The sequence below is a fragment of the Lactuca saligna genome, chromosome 5 (genome assembly GCF_052625555.1).
Source record: "Lactuca saligna cultivar CGN05327 chromosome 5, ASM5262555v1, whole genome shotgun sequence".
Lineage (NCBI taxonomy): Eukaryota > Viridiplantae > Streptophyta > Magnoliopsida > Asterales > Asteraceae > Lactuca > Lactuca saligna.
In genome coordinates, this window is record NC_136421.1 from 55,366,201 (window position 1) to 55,387,040 (window position 20,840).

The 20,840-nt window shown below is 41.9% G+C and overlaps 1 pseudogene; it reads right to left on the reverse strand.

Moving 5' to 3' along the window:
* Nucleotides 1–11,532: 11,532 nt before the first annotated feature.
* Nucleotides 11,533–12,168, reverse strand: LOC145045821 (mitochondrial import inner membrane translocase subunit TIM23-2 pseudogene; annotated as a pseudogene).
* Between the last annotated feature and the right edge of the window lie 8,672 nt (nt 12,169–20,840).

Sequence of the window (20,840 nt, forward strand, 5' to 3'; positions counted from 1 at the left end):
CATCGTAAAACGCTCAGACGACACGCATTTGTGCGTCAAGAAAGGCCATGTCATAATGAGAGACGACACGCATTTATGACACGCATTGCGTATCATTAAAGCCGCTATCAAGAAACACCATGTGATAAATGAAGATGACACACATTTTTGCGTAATGTAATTTTATTTTTATTTTTTTTAAAATTATTTGTAGATTTACTTATTTCAAATTAAATTTGCATTTCATGTCTCATAATAGAAAATAAAATACCATATACAAAAAATACAATCCATTGCACAAAAGTTAATGTCATACAAATAATCATTCGAATAGTAGATTGCTATTTCTTTAGTTTGTGTACATTTTTGTAAGCAAGTGTGTATTGTCATACAAATAATCATTCGAATGGTTGCAAGCATAAAGCCATCGGTTCTCTCTCCATGATCTGACCATTGAGAAAGGCAAAGCCTAGATTTATAGTTTTATAAAGGGATCACAAAGATCTGGAAAATGAAAAACAGAGTGAAAAAAAAAGACAACCCAAAAATAAAATAAAAGATAAATAGTGAAAAAAAGACAAAGCCCAAATGCTCCCTTGAGCAAAACAGCACAACTACAAGATGACGAAAACATACATATATCTAAATATGATAAAGAAAACTCTAAGAAATCTGTTGTAGGCTCTTCACATTTTAATGGAGTCAAAGAAATAAAAGAGAAAATTAGAACAATTATGGGTGAAAATGTAGTTTTGGAGCTGGAGAAATCGAGAAAGTTAATTGGTTGGAGGATTTTCTTTCATGAAAATTAGAACAATTATGACTTTGGTTATTCTATATCTAACTTCTAGTGAAAACTGAAAATGGGGACTGAACAGAAAGTAATAGAAAGAGTTCCTTAAACTCTTTTGAATCTCATGAAATGAAGAAGGAAAAATTAGTGTCTTGTTGGTTTCATTTGACAGGGAAGGAACCAGAACTTCGAGGCTGCTGTGATTGAATTTCAGTGGTAGGTTTCTTATGCTTTCTTTGATGTTTCATTTTGATTGAGTCTATTAGTTAAATAGATAAAAAAATCAATCTCTTGATGATCTTGTGCAGTTCTTCTGTTGATCTTTGCGTGTATGATCATAAGGATGATAAGTGAGAGTATTAACTTGCATGGAGGGAGGTAGAGCACATGGGTATGAGTGTTCTATTAAGGAGTTTTATATTCTTAAGAACACCAAATCAGAATTTTTGATTCCCATCTGGAATCAGATGATTTCAGCAATGATTTTTTTTTGTCAATTAGCCCTCAGTACATTGGAATTCTCAAGGAAAGAGACTTGAAAAGTTTGATTCCACGAGAGACTGATGATGATCACATTGGATTTGAACCCAATATTCTCCAAAACCATGAGAACAAACAACAAAAGCTTAATTCCAATAGCAAATACTTAGCAGATTCATGTATAGGAAAGATGGAATCAGTTAATGAACTCATGAAATGAATCAAGTTTGAGGATTCAAGATTCTAGAAGTTTAAGATCAATATTCTCAGAGATTAAGATTCTAGAATTCAACATACATTAATACAGGGGCTTTAATCATTCATGATTTTAGATGCATATATCTCCTTGTTGTTTATGTTTCCAAAATGAAGGGCATCTATGGAAATTATATCATTAAATATAGATCAAAGCAGCAATGAAAGACCAACAACTTACTAATACATGCCACTTAAACTTGATTGCAGGAAGGAATGTGGGGAGAGGAGCAGAAGGAGGTGACGATGACATGTTAACACCAACGACTGAAACCACCAAGAGGTAAAATCTTTTGATCGTATAAGTAGATAATCCTTACAAGAAAATCAACTTCAAGAAGATCTTCAAAGATACAAAGTCCTGGAAATTTTAACAAGAGAAATCCCATTAATACCTATCAGTGTCGGCCCCGAGATTTAGAGGGCCCTGTGCAGATTAGGAAAAATAGGCCAAAAGACTTATAAAATATAAAATAATATAAAACATAAATTTCTAGTTTTTCATCCTGTAATATACATAAAATTCTTGTATTTTTCATATCTAGATTCATAGTTTTAACTACAAAAGGCATATCATAGAAAGGAAAGACAAACACCTCTTATTGTAAATTTCTGTTTTCCATTGTGATTTGTAGATTTCCTACACTTTATCAACCAAGCCAAAACAGATTAAACTGAAATATATAAAATCAGAATAAGAAAGAAAGAAATATAAAAAATAGAAACTCGAATCTGAAATGTATAAATCACAAATATAAAAAATCATGAAGTTAAATAAGTTTTATTGAATTACCTCTTAAAATTCTCTTGAGCGACAACCAAGAACAAGGATAATGTGACAACCAACACAAACAAATCTCTTCAGCAACCCTATAATGGTAACAGTTAAACACAAACTAAAAAAATCTATAACATTAAGCAAAAAATCAGAACAAAAAGAAGAGTACAAATAGAAGACAATAACCTTGGAGAGTTGAATCAAGAATCAAATCCTAATTTAGCAACACTATAAGGGACTCCTGATTCTTCAAGTCATTTAAAAGTTAAACACGTATGTGATCAGTAAGTCAAAATGACAAGACTTGATCATACATGTCAAAGTTTTCTTGAAATAAAATGAACATTAACACAATAGCTAGCAAAGATTTGGTTATACAGATAATATGAATTTGTAAGAAAAGATACTTGATGCTTCAAGTCATTTATTGTAACAGCCGGATTTTATCAGGTATCTTGTTTATTGTATTTTGTTGATTTGTGGGGGGACTCGGCGAGTTGGAGCTCAGACTCGCCGAGTAGGGACGCGGATCTGGACGCAGGATCGCGCCTGGACTCGACGAGTCCAGGATATGGACTCGGCGAGTCAGCGCTGTGTAATGAAACCCTAATTTATAGGGTTTGAGACTTATTTAAAGGGCCTAATGGCCGTCATTTGTGCTCACCAATCCCTTGAGTGAAACCCTAATCGAGTGTGAGCATTTGGAGCTAAGTAGGAGGCCATTATTGACCTTGGAGGTGCCATTGTTGCAAGGAAGGAGAAGAGCTAGCCAAGGGAAAGCAAGAGGAGCCACTTCTGTGGGTTTGGAGTCCAGAGCATCACTTTTGTGGTAATAAATCCGAGTTACCTTCTTCCTTGTTGTTGTTTATCTAGATTTAGGGTTTGTTGAACCCTTTTATGGCAAGATTTAGTGTCCTCTTGGTCCCTTATGAGGTTTGAACCATAGATCTGGACCCTTAGAGGTCCAGAGTGTCCCTTTACCCAAGCTTTTTGGGAATCAATGGAGGCTTTGGATTGGAATCCTCATGCCTTAGGTCAAAAACTCCATTTGTGAGCTATAGGGTGTGTTATGAGCACCAAGATAGGAGCTTTACGTGATGAATCAGTCGAGGGAGGCCAGATCTATAGTTTTTGGAAGCAGATCCGACCTTAGAAGCAAGTTGGAGTGGTTACATGGCATGGACTCGCCGAGTCTGTTCATCCGACTCGGCGAGTAGCTTGAAGATTGCCTTGGGATTGCTCAACGAGTGGTCCAATCGAGTCATGGGTAGACTCAGTGAGTCAGGGTGAGTTGGAGAGGGATGACGAGTGGACTGAGTCAAACTTGGACTCGCCGAGTTGTCTTTGAGACTCGCCGAGTTAAGTCGGGGTGGCCCCGCGATTCATTCAGGTGAAACTCGTCGAGTAAAGGGGGGAATACTCAACGTGTAGTAAGGGGATTTCAGAGGGTTGATGAAAACATCTAGACTCGCCGAGTCTAGTCAGAGTTGACCGTTGACCGTTGACCGTTGACCAGAGTTGACCTGTGTTGACTTCTTATGGATAGTCAACATTAGAGATATAAAGTGTTAATTAGAAACATATAATGTTATAGGAGGATTAGAGCTCGGAGGATCGAGCATGAGGGATTTCCAGGATTCGTGAGATACCGAGATACGCGAGGTGAGTCTTCTCACTATACTATATTACCTTGAGTAGGTAACCAGAGTTATGTGATAGAGTATTTGTATGCTATGTATGTTATATGTTGTACTGCATTATTTCTATGTGATTTATGTAGTGCATGTTTATCAGAGCTAAAACCTGAGGGTTCACAGAGTTTGGGTGCACGGACCCACAGAGTTATAGCCTCGAGTGGCTAATATGTGTTATATGTGGTATTTTGGGGAACTCACTAAGCCTTGTGCTTACAGTGTTTGATGTTATTGTTTCAGGTACTAGTGACGACCGCGGGAAGGCGCCGGCTTGATCCGTACACACACACTCGGAGTTTTTACATTGTGATCTTGGGATTTTGTATTAACCTATATTGGATAATTAATATGGTTGTTTGATGAATATTAATCGAATTATGTTTTATAAGAAAATTGAAAAATTTGTTTTGAAATTTAGGGCGTTACAATTGGTATCAGAGCCTTGGTTTGAGGGATTCGGGTACACCTTCGGGAGTATTTGAACTCAAACTGAGGAATTGGAAAGATAATTTAAAAGAAAACCTAACTTTTCTAAGAGTAAAAGATTTTCTTGAAAAAGAAACAAATTCCAGGAAGAAACGTGTGTACGATCAGTCAGCGCCCGAACGGTGAATTCCCAAAATACCTTTATATTACGCGATATTAATATTGATATGATGTATCTGCATGCTAAAGTAGGCTAGGTATTGCTAATAGGACTAGAGTGGCCTGATTTGTGATGCCTTAGCCTAGGGAGGAGTGAGCTGCTATGAGATGCTGAGAGTGAGTAGGTAGCAGCAAGGGGCTTATGAGAGATCTATTAGAGAGTGGTCTATGCATGATAGAGTACTTGGGAATTGGGATCCGAAGAGGAAGGTTTGGGGTGTGTACTGAGACGGTGTGGACAGTAGTATTGGGCCCGTACTACTGAAAGCACCGGGGCAGTACACAGTCCAAATAAGAATCTTGGGATACCAAGAATTAAGGAGGGGTGGATTGTCGAGTGTAAGAATGTTTGAGTGAATTCTAATTTATCGCATGTTGTATTTCAGAGGTTGATCATGGTGAGGACACGTCATATGCCGGAGGGTGCCGGAGCTAGTGATGAGGAGATTCGACAGATCATTCATGAGGAGGTGGCTGCGGTCATGAGAGCTGAGATACCAGAGATGTTCGGGTCTATTAAGACCGCGCTGATTGAGACATTTGACGAGCGTTATTCCGCTCTTTCTGAGGCTGCTGTTGCAGCGGCTACCACAACGATCGCTGCGGCGAGACCCCAGGGAGGTGATGCGTCACTGTTTCGGGAGTTCAGCAACACCAAACCACCAGAGTTTGATGGTACACAGGATCCGGTGGCAGCTATGAGGTGGATATCTGATATGGAGGGGTGCTTCTTCACTTGCTCATCTCCTGAGCATCTGAAGGTTCGGTTCGCGCTGAACCAGCTTCGCTTGGGAGCGAAGGACTGGTGGAAGTTTGTGATGGCGCATTTCACGCCTGCTGAGCTTTCGGCAGTGACCTGGGAGAGGTTCACTACCATGTTCCGAGATGAGTACGTTCCCCAGGTGGAGAGGGAGCATTTGGCATAGGAGTTTCTGACCCTCAAGCAGGGTACTGAGTCAGTTACAGCGATCACGAGGATGTTTCATGAGAGGGCGATGTTCTGCCCTGAGCACGTGTCCACTGAGCAGGCACGTATGAGCCGCTACTTGAGCATTTTGAGACGGGATATTCAGGAGTTCGCCGCGAACTCCTCGTATCGGACATTTGCTGAGCTTGAGGCAAATGCCCGGAAGAGGGAAATTGAGCTTGAGACTCAGGCCAGGGAGGAGGCGGAGTCTCTGGGGAGAGATCGGCGGCCGGCACAGCTCCAGCCGGCAGCCAAGCGGGCCAAGCCCACTGATCCCAAACCCGGGAGCCAGAAGGGCCGCACTTGCGGGAAGTGCGGCAAGGGTCACGATGGAGTCTGTCGAGCAGGATCTTGCTACAAATGTGGCAAGGAGGGGCATATGGCCAAGGACTGCCCCAAGGGGTTTGCAGTGTGTTTTCACTGCAACCAGACCGGACACCGGAAGGCGGAGTGTCCGCTGCTACGCGGAGCATCTCAGGGATCTACTCCCGCCGCCATCAGAGCTACAGAGAGTCGGCCCGTGAAGGCCGAGGCACCAAGAGCTCGAGGGAGAACCTTTCAGCTGACTGCGGAAGAGGTCCGCGCTGCACCCGACGTTGTGGCTGGTACGTTTCCTTCTATATATTTATTTTTGGTGTTGAGATATTATGCTTATATTATGTTATGCATAGGTACCTTCCTTGTGAACTCTGTGCCTGCTTTAGTGTTATTTGACTCGGGTGCGAGTCAGTCTTTTGTATCTTTGGCCTCTAGTCAGCATATTAGTGTTAGTCGTGAGGGATTTAGTCGGCCTCTGCGGGTTTCCATAGCTGCCGACAGAGTGATTTGTGCCACGGAGGTCCTCCGGGGATGTGTCTTAGAGATTTTTGGGGTTGAGTTTCCGATCGATCTGGTTCCTATTGCGATGGGTGATGTCTGTGTCATAGTGGGCATGGACTGGTTGAGCCGATTCGGCGCGGTTATCGACTGCGAGCGTCAGCTGGTGACCATACGAGATCCTAATGGTGGAGTTCTTTCGGTATACGACGAGGGTACACATTCTGGATCAGCCTTTTGTTCGGCCGCTAGGGCGAGGCAGTGTTTACAGCAGGGCTGTAAGGGTTTTGTGGCATATGTGATGGATACGCGAGTGATCTCCGAGAGACCGAGTTCAGTGGATGAAGTTCCGGTGGTGCGTGAGTTTCCAGATGTTTTTCCCGAAGAATTACCGGGTGTGCCTCCCATGAGGCAAGTGGTGTTTAGTATCGATTTGGTTCCGGGAGCCGCGCCTATCGCTAAGGTGCCTTATCGTCTTGCACCTCCAGAGATGCAAGAGTTATCCTCGTAGCTTCAGGAGCTGCTGGGGAAGGGGTTTATTCGGCCGAGTAGCTCGTCGTGGGGAGCACCCATTCTGTTTGTGAAGAAGAAGGACGACTCGCATCGAATGTGTATTGATTACCGAGAATTGAATAAGCTGACGGTCAAGAACTGTTACCCATTGCCGAGGATCGACGATTTATTCGATCAGTTACAGGGAGCATCTTGGTTCTCCAAGATCGATTTGAGGTTGGACTATCATCAGGTGAGAGTGCAGGACGAGGACGTCCAGAAGACAGCATTCAGGATGCGTTATGGGCATTATGAGTTTGTGGTGATGCCTTTTGGGCTCACCAATGCCCCGGCTGTGTTCATGGACCTCATGAACAGGGTATGCAGGCCGATGTTGGATCGGTCGGTGATTGTATTTATCGATGATATTCTGGTATATTCGAGATCTAGAGAGCAGCATGAGGAGCATTTGAGGGAAGTTCTTGGAGTTTTGAGATCGGAGAAACTTTATACAAAGTTTTCCAAGTGCGATTTCTGGTTGCGGGAGGTCCAGTTTCTGGGGCACCTCGTTAATCAAAAAAGGGATATTGGTCGATCCGGACAAGGTTGACGCGGTGATGAGATGGGAGGTGCCAAAGTCACCCTCTGAGATCAGGAGCTTCCTTGGGTTGGCAGGGTACTATCGAAGGTTTATCAAGGATTTCTCCAAGATCGCAGTGCCACTCACCAGATTGACCCGGAAGGGTGTTACATTTTTATGGGGTCCCGAGCAGCAAACCTCCTTTGAGACGCTTCGCCAAAGGTTGTGCGAAGCTCCGATATTAGCTCTTCCGGAAGGGATGGAAGATTTTTTGGTATTCTGTGATGCATCGATTTTAGGCCTGGGAGCGGTGCTGATGCAGAAGGGACATGTGATAGCATATGCATCAAGGCAGTTGAAGCCTCATGAGACGAGATATCCCACACATGATTTAGAGTTGGGGGAAGTGGTGTGCGCTCTCAAGATTTGGCGACACTACTTGTATGGGGTTCGTTGTAGTTTGTACGATATACACGGACCATAAGAGCTTGAAGTACTTGATGGATCAGCCTAACCTAAATATGCGGCAAAGAAGGTGGTTAGATGTGGTCAAGGATTATGATTGTGAGATCTTGTACCACCCGGGCAAGGCTAATATGGTAGCTGACGCATTGAGTCGCAGGGCGGAGAGTACTCCACTGTGAAATGTATGTTTGAGATTGACCGTGATAGCTCCAGTTCTGGACGCCATTCGTGGGGCACAGGCCGAGGCTGTGCATCCAGAGATGCAGAAGAGAGAACGGGTCGTTGGTTTGGTTTCTGAGTTTGTGTCGGATAGTCGAGGGCTTATGACTTTTCAGGGCCGGATTTGGGTACCGTTTGTGGGCAGTATGCGTACTACATTGATGGAGGAAGCTTATAGATCGAAATTTTCGATCCATCCCGGGGCTACAAAAATGTATTTGGATTTGAGGAAAGAGTATTGGTGGCCTTGTATGAAGATGGACGTCGCATGGTTTGTCGAGAGGTGTTTGACGTGTTGAAGGGTGAAGGCCGAGCACCAGAGACCGCATGGAAAGTTGCAGCCATTGGAGGTTCCCTAGTGGAAGTGGGAACAGATCACTATGGATTTCATCACCAAATTGCCGAGGTCTGCCAGAGGAGTTGATGCAATTTGGGTGATTGTGGATAGGTTGACGAAGAGCGCTCACTTTCTTGCCATCAGTGAGAGTTCTTCGGCGAAGAAGTTGGCGGAGGTTTATGTGAGAGAAGTGGTATCTCGGCATGGGGTGCCGATCTCGATTGTTTCGGACCGTGATGTGCGCTTCACTTCCCGATTCTGGAAGAAATTTCATGAGGAGTTGGGTACTAAGCTGCATTTTAATACCGCATATCACCCCCAGACAGACGGCCAGAGTGAGCGGACGATTCAGACGCTTGAGGACATGCTTCGAGCATGTGTATTGGATTTTGGGGGTAGCTGGGATACGTATTTACCCTTGGCAGAGTTTTCCTACAATAACAACCATCATTCGAGCATCGGTATGCCGCCCTTTGAGCTGTTGTATGGTAGGAGGTGTCGGACTCCCATTTGTTGGGGTGAGGTTGGGCAGAGAGTGATGGGCAATACAAAGATCGTGATTCAGACGACAGAGCAGATACAGCGGGTCAGACAGAGGTTATTGACCACCCAGAGCCGACAAAAGAGTTATGCGGACAGGCGCCGGTTCGAGCTTGAATTTCAGGTCGGCGACTTCGTTCTCCTGAAGGTTTCTCCTTGGAAAGGAGTGATTCGGTTCAGGAAGAGGGGCAAGTTGGGGCCCCGATTTATAGGTCCATTTCGTGTGATTGCGAGGGTAGGCTGGGTAGCCTATCGGTTGGAGTTGCCAGCAGAGTTGGGACAGATTCACGACACTTTTCATGTGTTGCAGTTGAGGAAGTGTATAGACGATGAATCGACAGTGGTTCCGTTAGAGGATATTCAGGTGGATGCAAGCCTGAATTATGCCGAGAGACCAGTGGCCATCAGGGATCGGAAGATCAAGGTTTTGAGAAACAAGGAGGTACCTCTGGTGTTGGTTCAGTGGCAACACCGGAGGGGATCAGAGATAACCTGGGACCCAGAGCGTATGATGCAGGAGCAGCATCCGAAGCTATTTTTAGAATGAGACTTCGAGGCCGAAGTCTAGTCCTAGTGGGGGAGAGTTGTAACAGCCGGATTTTATGAGGTATCTTGTTTATTGTATTTTGTTGATTTGTGGGGGGACTCGGCGAGTTGGAGCTCAGACTCGCCGAGTAGGGATGCGGATCTGGACGCGGGATCGCGCCTAGACTCGACGAGTCCAGGATATGGACTCGGCGATTCAGCGCTGTGTAATGAAACCCTAATTTCTCGGGTTTGAGACTTATTTAAAGGGCCTAATGGCCGTCATTTGTGCTCACCAGCCCCTTGAGTGAAACCCTAATCGAGTGTGAGCATTTGGAGCTAAGTAGGAGGCCATTATTGACCTTGGAGGTGCCATTGTTGCAAGGAAGGAGAAGAGCTAGCCAAGGGAAAGCAAGAGGAGCCACTTCTGTGGGTTTGGAGTCCAGAGCATCACTTTTGTGGTAATAAATCCGAGTTACCTTCTTCCTTGTTGTTGTTTATCTAGATTTAGGGTTTGTTGAACCCTTTTATGGCAATATTTAGTGTCCTCTTGGTCCCTTATGAGGTTTGAACCATAGATCTGGACCCTTAGAGGTCCAGAGTGTCCCTTTACCCAAGCTTTTTGGGAATCAATGGAGGATTTGGATTGGAATCCTCATGTCTTAGGTCAAAAACTCCATTTATGAGCTATAGGGTGTGTTATGAGCACCAAGATAGGAGCTTTACGTGATAAATCAGTCGAGGGAGGCCAGATCTATAGTTTTTGGAAGCAGATCTGACCATAGAAGCAAGTTGGAGTGGTTGCATGGCATGGACTCGCCGAGTCTGTTCATCCGACTCGGCAAGTAGCTTGAAGATTGCCTTGGGACTGCTCAGCGAGTGGTCCAATCGAGTCATGGGTAGACTCAGTGAGTCAGGGTGAGTTGGAGAGGGATGACGAGTGGACTGAGTCAAACTTGGACTCGCCGAGTTGTCCTTGAGACTCGATGAGTTGAGTCGGGGTGGCCCCGCGATTCATTCAGGTGAAACTCGTCGAGTAAAGGGGGGAATACTCGACGTGTAGTAAGGGGATTTCAGAGGGTTGATGAAACGTCTAGACTCGCCGAGTCGCCGTGGTACTCACCGAGTCCGGTCAGAGTTGACCGTTGACCGTTGACCGTTGACCAGAGTTGACCTGTGTTGACTTCTTATGGATAGTCAACCTTAGAGATATAAAGTGTTAATTAGAAACATATAATGTTATAGGAGGATTAGAGCTCGGAGGATCGAGCACGAGGGATTTCCAGGATTCGTGAGATACCGAGATACGCGAGGTGAGTCTTCTCACTATACTATATTACCTTGAGTAGATAACCAGAGTTATGTGATAGAGTATTTGTATGCTATGTATGTTATGTGTTGTACTGCATTATTTCTATGTGATTTATGTAGTGCATGTTTATCAGAGCTAGAACCTTAGGGTTCACAGAGTTTGGGTGCACGGACCCACTGAGTTATAGCCTCGAGTGGCTAATATGTGTTATATGTGGTATTTTGGGGAACTCACTAAGCCTTGTGCTTATAGTGTTTGATGTTATTGTTTCAGGTACTAGTGACGACCGCAGGAAGGCGCCGGCTTGATCTGTACACACACACTCGGAGTTTTTACATTGTGATCTTGGGATTTTGTATTAACCTATATTGGATAATTAATATGGTTGTTTGATGAATATTAATCGAATTATGTTTTATAAGAAAATTGAAAATTTTGTTTTGAAATTTACGGCGTTACATTTATATTTCTCTTTCTTGTTGTATATAAGCAAAACATACACCATCTGTTCCCAAAAAAGAGCGAAGGAAAATTAGCACAATATACCAAAATGTAGAAAAACGTAAAGATCAAAAGGGTAAACAGACATGGCTAATCCTACCGCTATTCCACCCATGTAGAAAAACATATAGATGAACTTGAATACAGATCGACCTCAAATTGGTACATATCTCTTCAAAATCTGCTTCCCCGGCATGGCTAATCCCACCGCTATTCCGCCAATAGCTCCGGTAATAACCGCCACCTTGTAAAGCGCTCCAATCACTAATCTAGCCACCACGCTGTTAATAATATCATCTGCATCCCTAGCCTTAATCATCTCGCTCTCCATACCAGTGTACAATAATCCGATTACACCCGCACGGTTGCTGATCGTCCGATCTACATGTTTAGAAGCATTTAAGATCTGATTAACCCTAAGTTTCATGGTGTCTCCAGCCTCAGAAGCCTTCACGCCCTCTACTAAACCCTTCCCGGTGCCAACTACTGTGCCACTGAGGTAACCGATGCCGGTGTAGTATGTCAGGTTTTCTCTCCGTGAACACCGTTGAGCGATGGATTCCTCTTGAAAGAGGTATTCAAGAGATGTGGGAAGTTTGTACAGGGTTTGTGCGGGGACTCTAAGATCTTGGTTAGGGTTGTATAGCCGAAGTTTTTCATGGTGGTCATCGATTTCGTTTTGACTTGAAGATCTCGGTTGGTAAGACATGTCGTAGTTAGGGCTACGATTAGGGTTTCGATCTTTCAAGAATCTGATTCCGAGAGAGAGAGAGAGAGAGAGAGAGAGAGAGAGAGAGAGAGGAACTGCTTAAAAGATTATTAGGGTTTTTTGGGTGAGGATTTTAGAAGGAGATGATTAGGCGGGGTGTTTAAATATTTTGGGATTTCATTTCCCCCCATCGGCAGAGAACGCGCCTTCCTAAAAAAAATATAAAACGACATAGTTACACGACACGCTCTTTAATATTGGTGCCCTGCGTATTTTTTTTGTTGGACATTAATTTTAGGGCGCGGAAAAATACGTGCTCTCTATCCTTCAAATTTTAGAAAACTGACATTATTTTTTACCACACGCACAAATGCGTGTCCTCTATCAGCGTGTGTCATTGTTTGCACGTCATTAAAGGGTTGTTTTCTAGTAGTGATCGCTAGTATTCTGCGATTGACCTTTCATATGAGCTTTGGGCAAGTTGACGTGAGCCGCTAAGAAAGTTTACTATTTTTTTAAAACAACTTATTATTGATATTTTAAATGTAATTGATGTATATCATTAGAATTATGCTATCTAATCGATAAATAAAATAATTAAAATTCTAAAAATCATGTCATAAACTAAATTAAGAAATGTGGGATGCACGGTTATACCATTTTGATATTTGTGTGATAATTGATATTTTTTGTTTCATGATTTCATAATTCTTTAAAATCAAGCAACTATTTTGATGTATAATTTAGCGAAAGAGCTTATATATTAATATAAGTAAAGTCTAATTCACATACAATGGATTAAATTATATCTCTGAGTTTTCATATTGAATATCAATAAATTTAAAGTTTAATAGTTATTAAACTTTTTCATAAAAAAATATATTTTAAATTTAAAATATATTTTCCATTAAATTTGTATAGAATTCAATGTCACTATTTAAAAATAGAATACTAAATATGCCAATTCATTAAACTAATATAGTTTAGTGCATGGATGCTTTTAATTCGTTTAAAATTATAATACCTTTTATTTGTTTTTCATGCTCTCGTCCATACAAAATTTGGACCAACTACTTGATTTGTTCCGCATCAACTCTTGTGAGCAATTCCCAAAGAACAATTTTAGCTTTTCGTAGTCGTATTCGAGGTAAAACCATAGTTAGGCTTATATGATTTTAACGTGTAGTCATTGGGATTTTAATTTGAACTTTTCGGTTACTGTTGTTTACGAAAGCTAATAATATCACCATCAAATGAGCAATCCAACAAGAGAAGTTAAACAAATACATCCATATGGCGCCTGATCACGTGAGGGGATCCTACTGAGCACCTAAAACTGCACTACATCGCACTACCTACATATTAGACTTCAACATGGTCTCTCTTAGTACAGTGAAACCTATCAAGCCCAATATGCAAAGTCTAGACACGAATTTTGAGTTTTGTTTCTTCATTATAAACTTGTTAGGGAGGTAGAACGAAGTGTTGTTGCATTCGCGATAGAAGTGGCTTTGACATAATTATAGAATTTTGAAAGAAGTGGCTTTAGCATAATTATAGAATTTTAAAAGATTCTTTTGTTCAAACCTTTGTGAACTTATTTATCATTCTTGAAAGATATTCAATCTCAGCAACAAACTTTTTATTTGTCGCACTGACGCTCAAACATATTGTCATGATAACGGAAGTATAATCATAGGTCTAATCATAATTGACTATACGAAGTTATAATCATATATGTTTATACATATAAGAAATAGATTCGGTTAATAAATAAATTTTTTATAGGAAGGTAAAAACTATTTTTTGTACATGTTTTTTTAGGAACCAAAAAAGTGAATCATTAAATGAATCAAAAGTAAAATAACTCACGGAAATGGGTGTTGTACGCTGCGGTTAAACCTGGGCAGTTATGTAGTCATGTCTAGGGTCAATATAGCCTAATCAACTATATTCATTCGAGATACGGCCAACATGTGCTTGGGAGTGACTGTGGTATACAGCATGCCTAAAACTTACCTAAAATCCAAACAAAGAGTTATCGTCACAGCGAAACATAAAATACTATGGGAGTATTTTAGCCAGAGCCGAGTACGTTGTAGAAATTCATTCTGAGTGTTACTACTCACTCCTTCCTTAGCGATAGTTTATCTGCTTTGATAACTCTTTCCTGTATTATCGCTTAGTGGAACATTTTATCTGTTATAATGAGATATCTCTTGATTCATATCTCATTATTCAATTCAGAGGACTTACCATACTCTTTTTCCTAATTATTTTAGATCATCATGCCTCCAAAGAAAGGACCCAACTCCAGGAACAACAACCCTCCGCCACCACCTCCTTCTCCATTCGATCGTGTCCTATTTCAGGTAGTTGTTACTGTTGCGGTGACGGCTGCAATGGCGCTATTGAACCCTAGCAGGTTTAGTGGACCAGAAAGTAACATCTATCCCCAAAATCATGAAGATGATCAGGGGCACCAGAATGAGTGTGTTGAGAGTAAGAAGACTATCTGGAAAAAGCAAAAGGGCCAGAGTTCACAAGGATCCTCCAAGAAGCACAAAACAGTGGCAGTCCAAGCTGCTACTACTCCTATCGATGTGTCTACAACTCAAGCACCTACCACTAGGTATGCTGGTAACCTTCCTTGGTGCAACAGGTGCAATTACCACCATCGTATCCCTGGCCCATGCCGTGAGAAGATATGCATCAGCTGTGGCAAGAAGGGCCATCTTGTGCGAAATTGCAGAGAACCGGCTCAACCAACCAATCAAGCTTCCAGATCGAGTGTCGATCAGGTCTGCTACAGCTGTGGAGAAGTCGGGCATTTCAAGAGGAACTGCCCCAAGGCAACAACAGCTAGCAACGTCGGGATAGTTCTAGCTATAAAACAGGAGGAGGCAGTCGCCGATCCCACCATCGTCACGGGTACGTTTCTTCTCGACAATTCTTATGCTCGTATCCTTTTCGAATCTGGAGTTAAAGATGTTCTAATTAGTCATTCATTCAAAAAAAATCTTAAACATAGTCCTCGTCTAGTAACCGAAACACTTACCATCGAAATGGCTAATAGTGAGAAAGAAAACGCCAACGATATATTCATAGGCTGTACCCTTACACTGAACAATCATTCATTTCCCATTGACCTAATACCAGTTACCATCAAGAGCTTTGATGTTCTTATTGGCATGGGTTGGTTGAGTCCCAATCATGCAGATATCCTTTGTTACAGCCATCCGTTTCAATCTCCCCTCTGGCCAGACTCTCATGACCTACGACAATAAACTTAGTTCCAATCTTCGTATCACATCTTGCATCAAGGCTCAAAAGCTTCTGCGAAAGGAGTGTCATGCATTCCTAGCTCATGTAATCAACGAAAAACAAGAAGTTAAGGACCTCGAGAGCATCCTCGAAGTCTGCAACTTTCTTGATGTCTTTCCCAAAGAGCTCCCGGGAATTCCTCCCACACGTTAAGTCGAGTTTCACATCGACCTAATTCCTGGAACTAATCATGTAGCCAAGTCTCTGTATTGCTTAGCTCCAGTAGAAATGCAGGAGTTATCCAGTCAGCTTAATGAACTGCTCGAAAAAAGGTTCATCAGACTGAGTTCCTCACCCTGGGGAGCCCCGGTTTTATTTGTGAAGAAGAAAGATGGATCCTTTCGGATGTGCATAGACTACCGCGAATTGAACAATTTGACCGATAAAAACCGATATCCTTTTTCCTTAAATAGATTACCTTTTCGATCAACTTCAAGGAGCCAGTTACTTCTCGAAGATAGACCTTAGATCAGAGTACCATCAGCTTCAAGTTCACGAGAATGATGTTTTCAAGACGGTGTTCAAGACTCGATATGATCACTACGAGTTCGCAGTGATGCCATTCAGTCTAACCACTTTCCTTGGTCACGTAGTAAGCAAGGGAGACATACACATGGACCCTTCCAAAATCAAGGCGATAAAGAATTAGTTGGCACCAAAGACACCCACAAAAATCCGTCAATTCTTGGGTTTCGCCGGTTATTATCGCAGATTCATCCAGAAATTTTCTAGAATTTGCCAAGCCCTGACCACTCTAACACAGAAAGGTGTACCTTTTCGTTGGAGTGAAAAGCAAGATACAAGTATTCCAAACATTGAAGCAAGCCTTGTACAATACACCTATCATGTCTCTACCTGAAGGAACAGAGGATTTCGTTGTCATCGGCGATGCGTCTAATCAGAGTCTAGACTATGTACTTATGCAGAGAGGAAAAATTATTGCTTATTCCTCGAGACAGCTAGAGACACGCAAAGTTAACTACACGATTTACGACCTGAAGTTAGGAACTGTGGCCTTCACACCGAAGGTTTGGTGACATTATATCTACGGAACTAAGTGCATGATCTTCATCGACCATAAAAGCCTGCAGCACATCTTCAATCAGAAAGACTTAAACACGAGGTAACGACGATGGGTAGAGCTTCTCAATGACTATGAGTGCGAAATCCGCTACCATACCGGTTAGGCCAATGTGGTAGCAGATGCCCTTAGCCGAAAGGAAAGCTCAAGTAACAAGGCGAAGACATTGACAATGACCATCCATTCCCACTTTTCCGTACAGATCCGAGAAGCCCAGTTGGAAGCCCTAAAAACAGAGAACGTGTTGAACGAAGCTCACAAGACCGGATACTCCATTCACCCAGATTCGGACAAGATGTACCTGGACTTCAAGAAACAATACCAGTGGCCAAATGTGAAAGCCGAGATCGCAACCTTCGTGGGCAAGTGTCTGACTTGCGCCAAGGTAAAGGTTGAGTATCAAAAGCCCTCGGGTCAGCTCCAGCAGCCTGAGATACCCGAGTGGAAATGGGAGATGATTACCATAGACTTCATCACCAAGTTACCCAGGTTTACGAATGGGTACGATACCATTAGGGTAATTATCGATCATTTGACAAAATCCGCTCACTTCTTTCCGATTAAAGAATCATTCTAGATGGAAAGACTCACGCAAGTCTACATCAAAGAGATAGTCCGACTGCATAGTGTACCTGTGTCCATTATCTCCGATCGAGATAGCAGGTTTACCTTAAGGTTCTGGCAGTCCCTTCAGAAAACTCTTGAAACCAAGTTGGACATACGTATGGCTTATCATCCTTAAACTGACGGACAGAGTGAGAGAACTATCCAAACCATAGAAGACATACTGAGAGCATGTGTTATCGATTCCGGAAAATTGTGGGACACCCATTTACCTTTGATCAAATTCTCGTATAACAACAGCTACTGCACTAGCATTAATACTGCCTCGTTCGAAGCCCTCTACGGTCGCAAGTGCAAGATCCCTTCTGTGTTGGACCGAGATAGAGGACACACAGCTAGCCAAGAGACAATTCCCTGACAGTACCCTCTCAGGTACTTAAATCATCTGTGTAACCACTGCGAAAATCACCCAGATCCAAGAACGCCATAAAACTTCATGAGACAGACCGAAGTGTACGCCGACAAATGACGAAAACCCTTAGAATTCCAGGTTGGAGACCGCGTCCTGTTGAAGGTCTCGCCCTGGAAAGACATTATACGCTTTGGAAAGCACGGAAAACATAACTCGAGGTACATAGGACCTTTTGAGATCCTCGCTAGGATCAGTCTTGTAGCCTATAAACTCCGACTACCTTCAGGACTTAGCAGCATCCATCCGGTATTCCACGTCTCCAATCTTAAGAAGCTCCTAACAGATAAAACCCTAGTAATCCATTTTATGAGACCGAGATCAACGAAAGTCTGAACTTCATGGAAGAACCAACTGAAATCATAGCTTGAGAGGTTAAATGTACGAAACAAAGTCGTATCCCGATAAGTGAAGGTTTGCTGGAATACCATGCGAGAACGCGAGTTCACTTGGGAGCACGAAGACTCGATAAAACGGAAATAACCAAGTCTCTTTCCAAACCCATGATTGTGTCTTAATTCTAAATTTCAGGACGAAATTCCCTCTAACGGGGGGATAATGTGACAACCCGAAATTTTTTTTCCGTCACGATAACCCGTTCCCGTCAGCGAAACCCGTCTATCTTTCAATTTTCGACTAACATTTTGGATTAGTTCATTTAATTTAAGACTTTTATAATGACCTCGTGAGTGTCCAAACCCACTAGAAACACATGAAAACACCCTAAATTATTAATTGGAAAACTTTTAGTTTCGACCGCGTCGGGTTACGAAAACTTAATCGGGTGAGACCAAAAGCCCCGTTTAACGTCAGTATCGGGTAGAATTCCATCGAGCCCCAAATCCGAACCATAAATAAGGTTGAGTGGGCTTCATTTGAAGCTTTTCCACTCTCTCTCTCTCTCTACACCCTTTCTAAAAACTCAATCTTGAATCCAAAATCACCTCTTTCAAGCCCCAAATTGGTATGTAATCCTTCCTAGCTCATAGTATAACACATTTAGCTTTCAAATTCGTGTTTAAACCATGAAATAGGACCAAAAACATGTGTTTACGGCCCTGGAACACCCTTGGGCTGCAAACACCCATAGATGGGATTTTTAAGCCTCAAAACCCTTCCAAACCACTTTTGGAGCTTAGATATGACTTAGGGGCTTACAATACTGGACTTAGAACACCAAAACCTTATCATTTGAGGGGTAAAAATGAGTTTACCATCCAAGAACATGCTTGGACCGTAAACACCATTTCATATTCCGTAAACCCCTTTAAAGGTGTTAAAATGCCCCTTAAACACCTCCTAAGCCTTGGAATAAAGTCTAGAATCATCCACCAATGTGTTAGGGACCTTAAACATGCAAGAAACCACCCCCTAAGTATTTCACGGTCGTAAACCCCCCAAGGAATGGTTCCTGGGCTGTAAACTCCTATAAGTTGGTCAAATGATGCCCTAACTTCCTTTCATGGCTTGTACTTTGAACTAGAAACACTTGTAATTGATCTAGGACCACCAAAACACATTAAGATTGGGTACATAAGAGTTTAAGGCCGTAAAATCCTAGTTTACTAACATAAACTCCTCAAATGATCCTTATGTAGTTCAAATTCCATTCCAATGACTTAAAACCAAGCCTAGCATTACCCCAAAAGAGTTGTAAGACCATTTAGCACCCAAGAACAACCCCACCATGAGTTTACGGGCATAAACTCATGGGGAATTGTTCATTGGGCCGAAAAATCCATCAGGAGTTGACTCTTGAAGAGCAAACTCCATATTCAAGCTATACACACCCTTAGATGCTACCCGGGTCACTCCTAACACTTGAAATAAGGTGTTTTCGCACCTCGGAGTGTACTGTCTTATCTAATTAGTAGTTCAAAGTCTAATTAGATAAAATTATGTATTTCCTCATATTACATAGGGACATCGCACATGTTCAAGCCCTGAAATGTCATTTAGCATCCAACCGACATCTTTCTCAACCGGTGAGTTCATACCCCTACACCTTTTTCCGTGTTTTTCAATGTTTTCACGGGGGGGGGGGGGGGGGGGGGGGGGGGAATACAAGAAAAAGCACAAGAATATCTTGTACTTAAACTTATTATTTCATTTGAAATGTTTCATATTTCATATACTTTTAACACTGGAAACCGTATTAACCAACTGTTTGACTTGCAGAGTTAGTTTTCAAACTAATTGCAAACCTTATTATATAATGTTATATTGTATAGTTTACCAATGATTTTCCACTTCATTTATGTTAAAATCATTAACCTAGAACTTTATAACACGTCCTCGGTAACACTCCACAGAGATACGCAAGTGGAAGACCCCCTTTGTAACCAGAATCACAAACAGGATTTTTCGCATTATTACTTGTAAATTTGTTAACCTTAATAATTGGAGACACATCCTCGGAAACACTCCACAGAGATACGTGAGTGGAGGACTGCCCCCGTAACCAGAATTTCTTGGAGGGAGAACGTGACTTGAGTGTATAGATATATACGGGATTGACAACCCCGCACCTGGCTGCTAGCTACAGTCGAACCGAAAAGTTCAAGGGTGACGAAAGTCATAAAAATGATAATGGACTACTTATTGCCATATATAGTCTATTGTGTGGTTATGGAACTCGCAATTTAGATAACAAAGATTTACTTGTTGGTAGTAATGAAATTAGTAGGCTAATAACTTTAAGAATTAGTTTACTTCCCACATAATAGTTTTATATATGTGTTAAAACTAACATACATTTCAAGGATAACCAGGCTTTCAGGAAACTTCACACAAACACTTTAAGTATGGTAGATACTTGTACATTACATTCAGAACTGATAACCATCCACAAACTTTTAAGGAAAATAAGGGTTTTTCCTGGGATAACAAAACTCGTTTTTAACTAGATCATGTAGTAACCAGATAACAAACTGTTTCCAACCAAACCGTGTAATAAATGGATAAACAAACTTTACTTATAAGAAAATATGGGATTTTCTTGGATAACAACTTTTTCAGAATACTAAAGGAAACTTGTTCATTTTCAGAAAAATAAACCGCTTATGAACTCACCAGCTTTATGCTGATTTTTAAACTACTTGTATTCTCAGGTTCTCCTTAGATAGGTATCCCGCGTCCTTTTGCAGAAGACGGAGCAAATGGAATTCACCTCTTTACTTTTGTTTAAATTTATGTAACTATAATCATGTATTACTTTGCTTCTCTACTTTCAATCAAATGTAACAATTCTATGTAATGTGATGTTTTGTGTTTACTATGCTTACTATGTACATTGGTTGTGATACTTTACATGAC